This window comes from Carassius gibelio, chromosome B22, assembly GCF_023724105.1.
Source record: "Carassius gibelio isolate Cgi1373 ecotype wild population from Czech Republic chromosome B22, carGib1.2-hapl.c, whole genome shotgun sequence".
In the NCBI taxonomy this organism is placed as follows: domain Eukaryota; kingdom Metazoa; phylum Chordata; class Actinopteri; order Cypriniformes; family Cyprinidae; genus Carassius; species Carassius gibelio.
Window position 1 is genome coordinate 9,302,454 of NC_068417.1, and position 13,384 is coordinate 9,315,837.

A 13,384-nucleotide genomic window follows, 5' to 3' on the forward strand; every position below is an offset into this window, starting at 1 on the left:
ATTGTAATCTAATCCCATATTTTCTAATAATATTATCAAGGGGCAACATGTATATTGAAAATAGAAGGGAACCTAGGACGGATCCCTGTGGCACTCCATATTTTACTGGTGATAAATGAGAGGACTCCCCATTCAAATAAACAAAATGGGAGCGATCGGACAGGTAGGATCTAAACCATCTTAGAGCCTGCCTTTGAATTTATTTTTATTTTTTTTGCAGGAAAGAGCTCAATTGAGCACACACAACTTTTTCAAAAATTTTAGACATAAATGGAAGATTTGAAATGGGCCTATAATTTGCCAGTACACTAGGATCTAGTTTTGGTTTCTTAATAAGAGGCCTGATAACCACCAGATTGAATGGTTTTGGGACATGACCTAAAGATAACGACGAGTTAAGTTCAAGTTCAAGTTCAAGTCTGCTTTATTGTCAATTTCCACATGTACAGTACATACATACAGAGAATCGAAATTGCGTTACTCTCAGACCCCGGTGCATACAGATAACATTAACATTAAAGCCTAAAAAAATAACTAGATCAAATATAAAATGTAGATACAATTATACAATAAGGGAATTATAAAAAAAGACATATAATAAAAATAAATGTTAAAAATAAAGTTAAATAAAGCAGCGCAAGGTAAATGACAGATATAGTGCAAATCAATGAAGTGAACAACAGTGCAGTTAAAAGATTTTTTAGTGCAAAAAAATCACTTATTAAAGATATCTTAAGTCTGATTAAAGTGACAAGTGACAAGTGACCAAGAGCAGTTATTTAACTGACTGATGAGGTAGTTCCATGCCGAATGAGGTAGTGAGCGGTGAGTGAGCAGACCAATGCTGCACAAGTGACTCATGCATGTCATCATATAATTAGTGTGTGAGTGTGGGGGGGGGGGTCATAGTTCAGTGGTGCCTGGGGAAGAAGAGGGGAGGGGGGGCAGGTTCGGGAGGGAGTTCAGCTTCCTGACAGCCTGGTGGATGAAGCTGTCCTTCAGTCTGCTGGTCCTGGCCTGGAGACTCCGCAGTCTCCTCCCTGATGGCAGCAGGCTGAAGAAGCTGTGTGATGGGTGGGTGGGATCACCTGTGATGCAGAGGGCTTTGCGGGTGAGACGTGTTCCATAAATGTCCTGGAGGGAGGGTAGAGAGACACCAATGATCTTCTCAGCTGCTCTCACTATGCGTTGTAGAGCAACATGAAATGTAGAAATACAAACGAAAGAAATGCTTCTCTCCACTGTCATAAACCACACTAGAATATTTTTTGGAATCAGAATTGGTTCTTCCCCTTGTTGTAAAAACTATCTAAGCTAGCTTGGTAAACTGCTAACCCACTAAAAGGTTGTGGCTACACAGCTATGGCCAGAAAGTAACAATAAATTAAATGTACTACCTATTAGATTGTGTTCTACACCTACCCCAACCCCAAACATAACCTTACAATAATGCAAATCCAGTAATTATTGTTGTTCAGCATTACAAAAATGAAGCAATATAAATGTGCGCTTGCCCAATAAACCCTTATGGCCACAGCTGTATCACATCTAGCCTTGACCCCACTAGAGAGCACTACTCCCTCCCTAGATATAAGGGTAAATTGCACTTATTTTGCCTTCTGGAAGACATGCAAGTGTCCTCAGAAGTGTGGTATTAACTGAAAAAAAAAGCCCTGCCCCTGATTGTTTTATTAGAATTATAAAATATGTGTCTGATTGATTGAGATTGAGCAATTGGGCCTGCTCTACATCCCATGCCTGGCGACAAGGTCACCACTTGATCAAGGTGAGCCAGGCAAGTGCAACCCTGGCCCCTTGGACGAACCCTGACAGGTATGAGCAGGGGGCAGTGGTGGGAATAGTTGGCAGGAAGAAAGTCATATTCACAGATGTTTTGAACGAGTCTGTGTAGGAGCCAACCATGGCCAATCCCCTTGAGACGGGACCTCCTCTCTTAAGTGGACAGAATGATATGGCACCCCAAACCCGAGCCAGACCCGCCCTTCAAATCACTTCAGACTGCCGACTTATTTTCTCTGTCACTGAAAACCACTCTGCTAATGGTGCTAGCATCAGTTATGGGAGTAGGAGTCTTACAGGCACTATCCGTGAGCCCCTCTTTTCTTGAGTTCAGGCCTGACGACTCCATGGTTGTCCTGAAACTAAGGCACAAGTATGTCCCGAAGGTTCTCTCCACTTAGTACAGACACCAGATTGTTGTTCTCTCCGCAAATCCTCAGGATGATCAGGAGTTAAACTCACTCTGCCCTGCCCTTGTCATGTTGTTTTAAATACAATGGACAAATACAATTTAGATGCCTGATGAAGATAATACGATCGAAACATTGCTATTAAAGTATTTCTTTTATTGTTTTGCAAGTTCATAGTGTGCAGGATTATCTTGTTTTCTCATTAAAATTAATAAAAAAAAAAATTGTCTCAAAGACTTATGTCATTTTACGTCCATAGCTTATTTTTGTCCTTCTTGTTCTGTAATATCATTACATGTAATGAATTTTTTTGTGGACTGAAAGGAACTAAATAGGTTAAATAATGTTTATGCGTGAAAAGGTTTCCTTATATTTAACAGTATTTAATATACATAAGAAAATTAAAAATGTAAACTCTACTGATTATGGATTGGCCGGAGAGAATCACTACCTACCTCACTGAACTTGCGACACAAACACATAAGTACAGCTAGATTTAAATCAGCACAGCCAGTGAAGGATCGAACGCCACCATTTGAAAAAGCACACCTTTTTTAACAACCAAAAAGTGTCTGTTTCGTTGTCTGTTGAGGAAGTACAGATGTTCTTCTTGTTGGTAGCAGAGGAGCAGATCCAGTGTGAGCTTTATAGGGCGAGGCATTATTGAAATGTTTTTCAGGAATTGTAGCAGTAGAGGCGGCACAACTATAAGTGCATGTGAATAATCCCTGCCACTCTGAAGCGGTACTATACTGTCGTGGAAATGCAAACTGAGCCGTGCCATGCCGTACTGATCCGCCCAGAATCCAAGTCTTACCACACAAGGGAAGAGCACCATTAGTAGCTTGTCAGATAGTGGCAATGGGCTAGTTTTATCCATATTTGAGTATACCCCCCCCCCCCCCCAAAAAAAAGATCCTGAACTGAAAAAAATTATATGAAAACTATTTATTGTAATACAACTTACACTAGCTATGAAATTCAGAATCAGGGAACTGAAATAATGAGCACTTCAATTACAGAAGAATTAATAAGAGAAGTAGGAGATGCATTTTATACAGTCATAGCTGTATAACTACACTTTGCGTTTAAGGATCATTTACATGTTATTCTAAGGTCTATGGCAGATTTACGTTTATTGTTGGTGGATGTAAGTAATGAACACATCCCCCCCCCCACCCCCTTTTAGAATTTGGATGCCCCCTGTAACAGTGAATGTCAATCCTCTCTGATTAATTTAACCCGTCATTTATTACAAGTTACCAGAACAGAAACAACTGAAGTCATAAAAACACATTTCAGACTCACCATCCAGACGCCAGAAACACAAACAGAACCAAACAATCCAAAACATCTTCATCGGTTTCAATCCACAAATCATAAGAAAAGACAGATTCTTCAAAACTGGTTCAGTAATAAAATGACAGATGAGCTGATGTGAAGCTGGACTGTAGTAAAGTGAAGTGAAACTCCACCAACATCTAAAATAACTGCTCATCAAGTGCAGTGTTAATGCATGTGACCATCTAGCACTGTTTTTTTGGCTGATTATTTCAAACTCTGATCATTGTCACTTTGAGCTACAGTAGACCGCAGCTTCCTTTACATCAATGATGTTGTTTTCTAAATAAACTGATCCCCAAATATTTAAAATGGTTATTTAAAGCAAGAGTTTCAACTTGTCTTGAGATCCTGAGAGTTTTTGGCTCTGCTTTCTCCTGTAACTGTCTTTAGCTCATTTGTTGTTTCTTATCAAATGTCTCGATTGTTTCTTCTATCAAACTGATTTCATAGTTTCTCTAATGGTTAACGGAGCAGGAACCTGCTAGGACTGTGTGTAGAAAAGTGTTCTGACATCATCATGGGCACAGTCCAAAATGGGCACAGACAAATGCTGAGGTAATGTGTCCATATTAAAAGGCCGTCCAACAACCGAGGCAGAGGAGCCAGACTGGAAACATGCCATATAAAGATTTACTGACCACAATACAACTGGAACAAGCTCTGCTAAGTTGCTCCTCCGACAGAAAAATTAGCGGAAGCTGAAGTTTTGTACTAGGGTCACCAAACCCCTCTGGTGGTGAAGAACCAGTGATCTTAATCAGTTGTTATAGTCAGTTCCTGGAGAGTCACAGCCCTGCAGAGTTTAGATTCAACCCTATTTAAACATCATGTCCTGCCTCTGAGACAGAGTAATGGTTTAATGATCAACAGCAACATATAGAGGGATTTGGTAATAACTAAGTGGAAATGTAATTACTGCAATAATAATTTCTCACTAGAAATTACATAAGTGGAAAACATTGACCAGAAACATATATTTACACACAAACTGACCACTGACTGCAACTTTCCAGCTTAACTTTCACGGAATGGAACGCACAGGATTGTGGGATCTCAAAGGCAGCGAAGGATACATCTATGCTGCCTTCAAAAATCGGCCCGATGAGGGAATCTCAGGAGACAGGAAGTGAAGCTAACATTGATTTTGGACGTGCCTTGATGCCTTTCTACATTGGAATGCTTCCCCCGAAGGCAGCATTTTTCAGATTTCGGATGCAGCCATTGTATGATTAGGGTAGGAACTTAACTCTGCAGGGCTGCAGCCCTCCAGGAACTGAGTTTGAGACCCCTGCTCTAAATGCTTACTTTGCCTACGAGTGAACCCTGCCTTAGTGACACAAATACAACATGACACTGTTCAACAGTTTCTCTCTCACTTTAGTCAAGCTGCTAAACACTTTGACTTTAGAGTTTAGAAAGATACTCAGTTGTGATTATGCTGAGACCAGTTCCAAGTTCATCTCTAGATGAGCTCCTTCAAGTTATGAATGACTCCACTGTGTTCAATAAACTTGATCTGAAATGGTTTTCCATCAACTGGAGCTCACAGCACAGTCCAGAGGAACCACATCATCTGCTGTACATAATGGCACATATCAATACAAGTGTGTCGTCATTCAAAAGGGAAATCAACATGAAGTCACATCAGCACTCACAGGTTTTGAGGGAATGAAGAAAATCTCTGATGATATTATCACATGATTAGAGACCATATGCAGTCCACCGCAGGGTAAGAAAATCACAGTTGAGGTGGAGGATGAAGTTCTGGTAGGATAAGAAAAGACCTGTCCGATCAAGAATCTCCTTCTGATCGAGACTGCTCTGGAGGAAGCAAATGTTCTAAATTTCACTGAGTCTGTTTCAGTTTTTAATTTAATGCTAGGGGTCCTCTAAGAAAAAAAAAAAGTGTGTGTATATAGTATGTGTACTGATGAGTGCCTCTAGGGGGCAGTAATGTTTTAAATAATGCAATATAATTGTGCAGGTGAATAAAACAATACACAGAGCATGTAAAATATCTACGTCGGTGATCTGTGCAAGATAAATAAAACTTAAAACCAGGAGAAATCGATAGTTTACAAAATAAATGTAAATAGCATCCGACAGCCAAACAAGCTGAATTTGAGTGGAAATGTCCATGCTAATTGGAAATCCTTAAATTGAAATTAAAATTAAATTAAATTAAATTGTGAAGTGACATTCGACCAAGTATGGTGACCCATACTCAGAATTTGTGCTCTGCATTTAACCCATCCGAAATGCACACACACAGAGCAGTGAACACACACACACACACACTGTGAGCACACACCCGGAGCAGTGGGCAGCCATTTATGCTGCGGTGCCCGGGGAGCAGTTGGGGGTTCGATGCCTTGCTCAAGGGCACCTAAGTCGTGGTATTGAAGGTGGAGAGAGAGCTGTTCATGCACTACCCCCACCCACAATTCCGTCCGGCCCGAGACTAGAACTCACAACCCTTCGATTGGGAGTCCAACCCTCTAACCATTAGGCCACGACTTCCCCGACTTCAAGCAGAGCTTTGAGCTGTTCCTATTAGCAACAGGACTGCAGAGGGATAATAACTGCAGGACGATTGCGCTGATTTTCTGGGTGGGGGCTTTCTGCTAACACAAAAGCAATGCACAGTTTGAAGGAGAAAAAAAGAGTGAATGACAGTGGTAGCACCACCATACACAAGAATTGGAAAAGTTCAAGAACAGTCTCATAATGGAGCCAGTGCTAGAATTTTATGATCCGGAGAAACCAGTCAAAGTGTCAACCGATGCGTCCAAAGATGGACTAGGAGCGGTCTTACTCCAAAAACATGGAACTAAGTGCTTTCCGATAGCGTATGCATCACGCACAATGACAGCAGCAGAGAGAAATTACGCACAGATTGAAAAACATAACCTACATAAGGCATAATTTTTATCAGGGAAGTGATTGAAGAGACTAACCACAAACGCCTGACTGCGATAAAAAAAAAAAGGCCCTGGGTGATGCACCACCACACATCCTGTTGCGCTTACAGAAGTAATATTTGACATTTGAGTTAACTCCAGGTAAACTACTGATAGTGGCCAATGCTCTTAGCAGAGCTAGCCTCTGTCACACTGGAAAAAGAAGCACAGCAAATTATATTCAAATACATGTGGACTGTGTCAAGACAGAAGTGGATTGAATTTGCTGATGCAACAGCAAGTGACAGTGTTTTACAGGAAGTGATTTGTAAAATCAACTCACCTGGAGACGAGACGCTGCCAAGTCCATATCAGCATTTCAGAGATGAGCTTTCTCTCGTCGACAGAGTTCTTCCAAAAGGAAGGGGGATAGTAGTTCCTAGTACAAAGAGACAACAAATGACTGGGCTCATACACAAAGGCCATATGGGTATTGAGAAATGTAAGCGTCGGGCCCAAGATGTGATGTACTGGCCTTATACAGTATGAGTAGAGACACAAGTACAGAGATTTGTCAACAACACACATACTAACAGCAGAAAGAGCCACTCTTACCTCATTTTAAACCATCAGAACCATGGAGGAAAGTCTGAGCTGATTTGTTACTACTGAATGGGAAAGATTACCTGGTTGTCATTGATTACTAATCCAACTATCCAGAGTTTGCATTATTGACAGACACTTCTGCAAAGCACGTGATCTCAAATTTGAAAACAAGTTTTGTGAGACATGAAATTCCGGTCACGGTAGTCAGTGACAATGGACTTCATTTCTTTGGGCTAACATTCAAAGAGTTTGCAAGGGAGTATAGTTTTGAACACGTAGCATCAAGTCCACATTACCCACAGTCAAATGGGTTAGCCAAAAAGAGTGCAGATTGTGAAGCATCTGTTGAAGCAGAAGAAGATCCTCTCTCATTGCAATCTTAAGCTACAGGTGTGGGAAGTCTCCAGCAGAATTGCTAATGGGTAGAAAGCTGAGGACAAAGCTACCCTCAGCTGAATATCTGCTACAAAATAAAGACCAGATAGTTCCTAGGAATTGTATCACATACAACAAAAACGCATGACCTTCTTAAATAATTAAAATGTAAAAAATATTGTGGTGATGAGAGTTAAAGAATTTTTTTATTTATTATTATTATTATTTTTTTTCTAAAGAGAGATGTACCGATGAATGCCACTAGGGGACACTAATGTTTTCAGTAATGCAAGATAATTGTGCAGGCAAATAAAATAATAAATTGAGCATGTGAAATTGTGTTTCTGTGTGAGTGATCTGTGCAAGAAAATTAAACATGCTGTTCACAATATCCCTTTAACTGCCTGCTCGACCAAATGGTTGAGCACATTTTGAGACACTAAATTTAATTGAGAGGAGTACCTAACCTAACTCAAGTTGAATGAGCCATCTCTACCATCTGGTTGAGGTATGTTATGCCGAAAAAAATCCACTATATGTCAGAGTGTAAATCAACAGCACTTGTCACAATACTTCTTCTAACATGGATGTCAGACACAAATAAATCACCCCTGTCATGTGAGCCCTTCTTGGTGAAATTTTGCATATTTATTTTGTAGATATTATACCGTAAGAGCCCTAACTTTACAAAATTATGTTACTTGGTGCCATGAAAAAACTATAGTATGTTTTTAATAATTTTTCAAAAACTTGGTCAGCCAAACGGTTGATTTGTCACTATATGGTAAAGTTAGAAAAGCTAGGCTAATGCAATTAGCATAAAATGCAATTATATCACTATCTTTTGCTATTTTTTAGTTTTAGTTTTTTTAGTTTTTGAATGCAGAAAGAAGGTTGGTTTTGTTACATTTAGTTATTTCTGTTAAATATTTCTGTTTATTGTTTAAAAAAACAAAACAAGAAAACTTATAATTTCCTGTGTTAAAATGAAAACCTGAAATATTTTATGGCATACTTCGATAAATAAAGAAGATTCAATATACAAAACAATTTTATTTAGATTTTCTTTTAATAAATGAGTATTATAGTTCACATTTTCTGATCTTTATAGTATGTGTATGAATTCCATTTCAACCATTTGGTAGAGGCTGATATTACAAAAATGATGGGATGTTCTGAAAAAAGAAAAGAAAAGAAAAAAAAAACATTGAGTGTGGAAACTAGCAACATAAGAAGACAAGAAATGCAAACAAATATTTTTTTTTTGCCCCACCTTTTTCTTGGTGGGGCAGTCAAGAGTCAAAGTAGCACTTTTGTGTAGAAATTCTTCAGTGCAAATGCAACTGACACCCAGCTGAATCAATCAGACAGAACTAGTGACAGAGGATCCTGAAAAACATGCAGATTCAGACTGAGACACCAGATGATGTTGTTATCCACAGACACGAAGCAGACTACAGAGATTTTAACCTTGTTACGGTGTTAATAAGTTAATAAATCAAGTTTATTGGTCTTGTTTTCTGCCTTTTGCTTTCATAATATAGTAAAAAGTACTCAAAAAGTTTACTCAAGTGTAAGTACAAGTACTCAGTGAAAATGTTACTCAATTAAAAGTACAAGTATCTGGTCAAAATCATACTTGGGTAAAAGTAAAAAGTACAACTTTAAATTGTACTCAAGTATTAAATAAGTAGAAGTATTTTTTTTTTTCTGACAGACAATACAGAAGAATGGTTAAAGGGAGAGAACGAAAAAAATGCAATGACACAGGTAAAACATGTATATTTAGTTCAACAACAACAATTGAAATGAAACCCAGTGGAACACCAAAAAATAAAATAAAAAATAAAAATACAGGGAAAGGGATTAAAAGGAAACTCCATAATTTCCACCCTCATGCCATCCTATATGACTTTCATTTATCAGATGAACACAAACTAAGAGTTTTAGGGGGAAAAAAATAATAATTTATCTTTAAATAATATAAGTGTATATTCACAAAGTGAATATGACATTAACTTATGCAACCCCTGTTAATTAATCACTGTCTTCTTAAGTGAAATGATAGACATATGTAAGAAAAATACAAATACCAATATATTAATCTTGACTGTCATGTACACTTTGTGTGGTTTCTGAAGTGGTCCTGTCCCCTTGCATTATATGGACTACAAATCTTTGATTGTGTTCATGTGAAGAGAGAAAGTAATAAACATCGGGCATGACAGAGCTTCAGTAAATGGTGAGAGAATTGTCATTTTTGGGTAAACTATCCCTTTGAAGAGCAAGATGTGATGGAGAGGCTAGAAATATATTCCAGACAGAATACAAGAATGTGTTGAATTAATGAAGAGAGTTATAGATTTAAAACATACAACGTTAACGTTTTTAAAGGCCACTTTATTTGTGTTGTCTATTCAACGTCACTTTCTAAAATCAATTAATCTTTTAAATGTTTATTTGGGGCATTTAGAGTTTTTTTTTTTTCTTAGCAGATATTGATAAATAATTATTTGTGACTAATAAGATTAATTAATGAGAAAAGCATGTAATTATTAAAATTAAAAAGATATTCACTGACAGTCCTAATTCCCACTTAATGATTCATATAACGACATATTGTAAATACAACTTATCCACCACCTGATAAGGACATCACTAAACATGAAAACAATGATCATTCGTTCCCGACGTCAGGCCACACGTTTGAGCTTCTGTTTACCATATTTAATGTGCATAAGATAAAATAAAATGTACTTTTCAAGATGAAATACAATTGTAAGGAGTAAAAATACAGTTTTTTTTCTTCAGAAATGTAATCAAGTAAAAGTACAAGTAGTCAGTTTAAATTGTAGTTGAGTAAAGTACAAATCCCCAAAGTAATAATTAAGTACAGTAATCAAGTAAAATTACTCAAGTATTTTACACCTCTGACAGTAGATCTTAATTTGATAGGGGATAAATCTGTCAAAATTTCCAGTCAGTCACACAAAAGGAAGAATGGAAAGATAAAGAGCTAACACATGGGATTAATTGATGTCGATCATCTTTTTCTTCATTTTATGAGATTATGTTGTGTAAGGGGCAAAATATTGAGGCCCCTTTATCCAGTTTGTGTTTCATTCTAATTGGTCAAGGACCCTAATACATTTTAAGACTAATAGATTATGATTCCATTATAATGCTGAAATTCAGACAAGTAATGAATTTACATTATTATATGAAATCACAGTCAACCATTGAAAACTGTGGGCCTGAAAAATGTGTAATTTTCTTTCAGGTATACCTATTTTATTATATAGATGTAAAAATTATTTCTTTATTTTCATTTAACTAACATGAAATAATGAAAATACCTGCATGTTCAATAATAAGTAAACAAATAAACAAACAATCATAGGTGTAGCCTTTACATGATTTTTATTTAAATAATCATATATTAAAAAAAAATATATATCATTAATTTTGTGAATATCAAGGACTTTTGTCAGGGTTTATCCATTTGACCTAATCAACATGTGCCTATTCATGAAATATATGAGATTTTACATATTTACAAAGTATAGTATGCAGAGCGAGTCGTTGCTGCTGCTGCTCTCGTTCAGTTTCAGCCTCTGGATCTGATTCTGGATCATAAATATACGCTGAATCTGACTGTAAGCCATGGTTTGTTTTGGATGATGTTTTTTTTCCTCACGGTAATGTCACAGCTTCCACACGCTCTCAACACAAAAGCCTACTGGCGCTCGTGATTCTTTAGCTCCGCCCACACGTCACGCCTCCAGCCGGTCGTGTTTTTCCGGGAAAAATCGGTACAGACTATTTTTCTCTTATAAATATAATAAAACTAAAGACTTTTTGGGGTTATGAAGTATGCAGTACTACTCTATAGGTACTCAAGATTAACAGGATATTGAGTGAAAACGAGCATTTCACCCCCCCTTTAAAGCACTATATAAATAAAGGTGACTTGACTTGACTTGACTCTCACTGCTAAAGATACAGGCAGTGGGTCGCTTCCTGAGAACCTTCTATAATGGCCACCAGGAATCCTGGAACCAGATCCTGACCTGGGCCGATTTTGCCCAAAACTCCCTCTGCCAGCCATCCACGGGTCTTACACTGTTTCAATGCGTACTCGGTTACCAGCCCCCTCTCCCCTTTCCCTGGTCTGGAGATCCATCAGATGTCCCTACTGTTGATTACTGGTTCCGGGAGAGTGAAAGATTCTGGGACGAGGCTCATCATCACCTTCAATGGGCAGGGCGCAGACAGGAGATGACAGCCAACATTCGCAGAGCGACCGCCCCCACATACCAACCCCATAAGAAGGTCTGGCTGTCCACCCGGGACATCAGGATGCGCCTTCCCTGTAGGAAGCTATGTCCCAGATTAATCTGTCCCTTCACCATCGTGAAACAGATCAATCCAGTCACCTACAAACTTCAACTCCCGCCACGGTATAAGATTCACCCCACGTTCCATGTGTCACTACTAAAAACCTTTAACTCTCCTGTTTCCACAGAGCCTGACCAGACAGAGGAACCCCCTCTCCCGTTGCTGATGCAGGATGGACCCATCTATTTGGTCAAAGAAAATTGGAATACTTAATCGAATGGGAAGGCTACAGTCCCGAAGAATGCTTCTATCCTTTCAGATTCTCCTCCAAGTCTTCCTCCAGCATCTTCATTGAGGTTTGTGCCCCATCACTCAGTCTGCCAGCTTGTTGTATCCCCTGTAAGATGATTACGATCATCAGTTTATAACTTCATCTCAAGTTTCTGGCTCAGTAACTCACCTATCATCTCTCCCTCTGCCCCATCGTACTTCTATGTCAATAATGAGTTAACTAACCTTCTGTCTGTTACAATTTTGCAAAACACAGTCTGCAGTTTTATTCTATGAAGACTGAGAAAACTTTATGCAACATCAGTTTGCACAAGGAAGACAAAATTGCAGCAATATTTAATTTAGAAACACAAAAGAAAGAAATGCTGTCTCCGCAACACTGCTTGCACAAGAAAAACCAGACGGGTCAACTAGATTGACCAGCTCAGATTTGTTTTCAGAATAGCATGACCAACAGTCTGGACCAACATTTTCCTTTGACTCACAAACACATACACTCACACAACAGTCATACAAAGCTGTGAATGTTACTGAAAATAGTGTCCTGATTTAGTCAGATGAAAATGAGATCAATGTATTTATTTCTGAATTTGGAAAATTTGATGAGTTTTTTTTTTTTTTTAATGAGTTCATAAGAAGTGGCATTTTAATTGCAGAAAAACTGTTTGAAGCTCATGTGAGTTAACCTGGCTCTTTTCTTTCAGAGAAACAGCTAAGCAGCTAAAGATGATGAGAAAATTCAGTTATATTTGAAGTAAACTTTTTACGATAAACAATTGTTAAGGCTGAAGGCTGAATTTATTTGATTAAAATAAATGCAAATATGATAACATTATTATATTTTACACTTAAAATTTTCCACCAAATTATGAAGCAGCGCAACTGTTGATAATAATCAGAAATGTTTCTTAATAGGCAGCAAATCAGCATGTTAGAATGATTTCTGAAGGACCAATAGAAAGTCACCAATACATTTACATTACATTTAATGTAAAGTGACCCCTAGAGGACGTAGTTCGAAGTTCCCTCGAAAGGGAACATGCCAGGTCAAAAGAGCTCACTACATGCATGGCATAGTTGATAGACAAAGAGCACAAAGTCAAGAAAGGTTTGGAGATATCTATGCTCTTAAACATGGATCAACTTCAAGAAAATTGCTATTACACCTCAAGCATGATTGAGTTTCTCTGTGCAAATCAGCTGCTACTTAGAGGAACATAATAGTTCAGCAGAGGTGGGAAGTCCAGGGGCCAAAGAGTAAAAAACCTGCCATATTTTTGTTCCACCCATGAACTCATCAGCCGATTTCACCAGAGGAGG

General features: G+C 38.2%; 2 protein-coding genes across 4 annotated transcripts in view; both read right to left on the minus strand.

Annotated features, from left to right (window-relative positions):
- The window catches only part of LOC127987318 (uncharacterized), a 140,328-nt gene that overhangs the window by 81,340 nt on the left and 45,604 nt on the right, over positions 1-13,384 (minus strand). The gene's annotated exons all lie outside the window — the stretch shown is intronic.
- LOC127987326 (uncharacterized) overlaps positions 1-13,384 on the minus strand; it is a 256,216-nt gene that overhangs the window by 48,585 nt on the left and 194,247 nt on the right. Inside the window, exon 1 of one of the 3 annotated variants that reach the window (XM_052589612.1) lies at positions 3,519-3,564. The exons of the other annotated variants lie outside the window; for them this stretch is intronic. The gene's annotated coding sequence lies outside the window, so the exon portion shown is untranslated. Of the gene's footprint in view, positions 1-3,518; positions 3,565-13,384 lie in introns of those variants that run through there. 3 annotated transcript variants of the gene reach the window in all.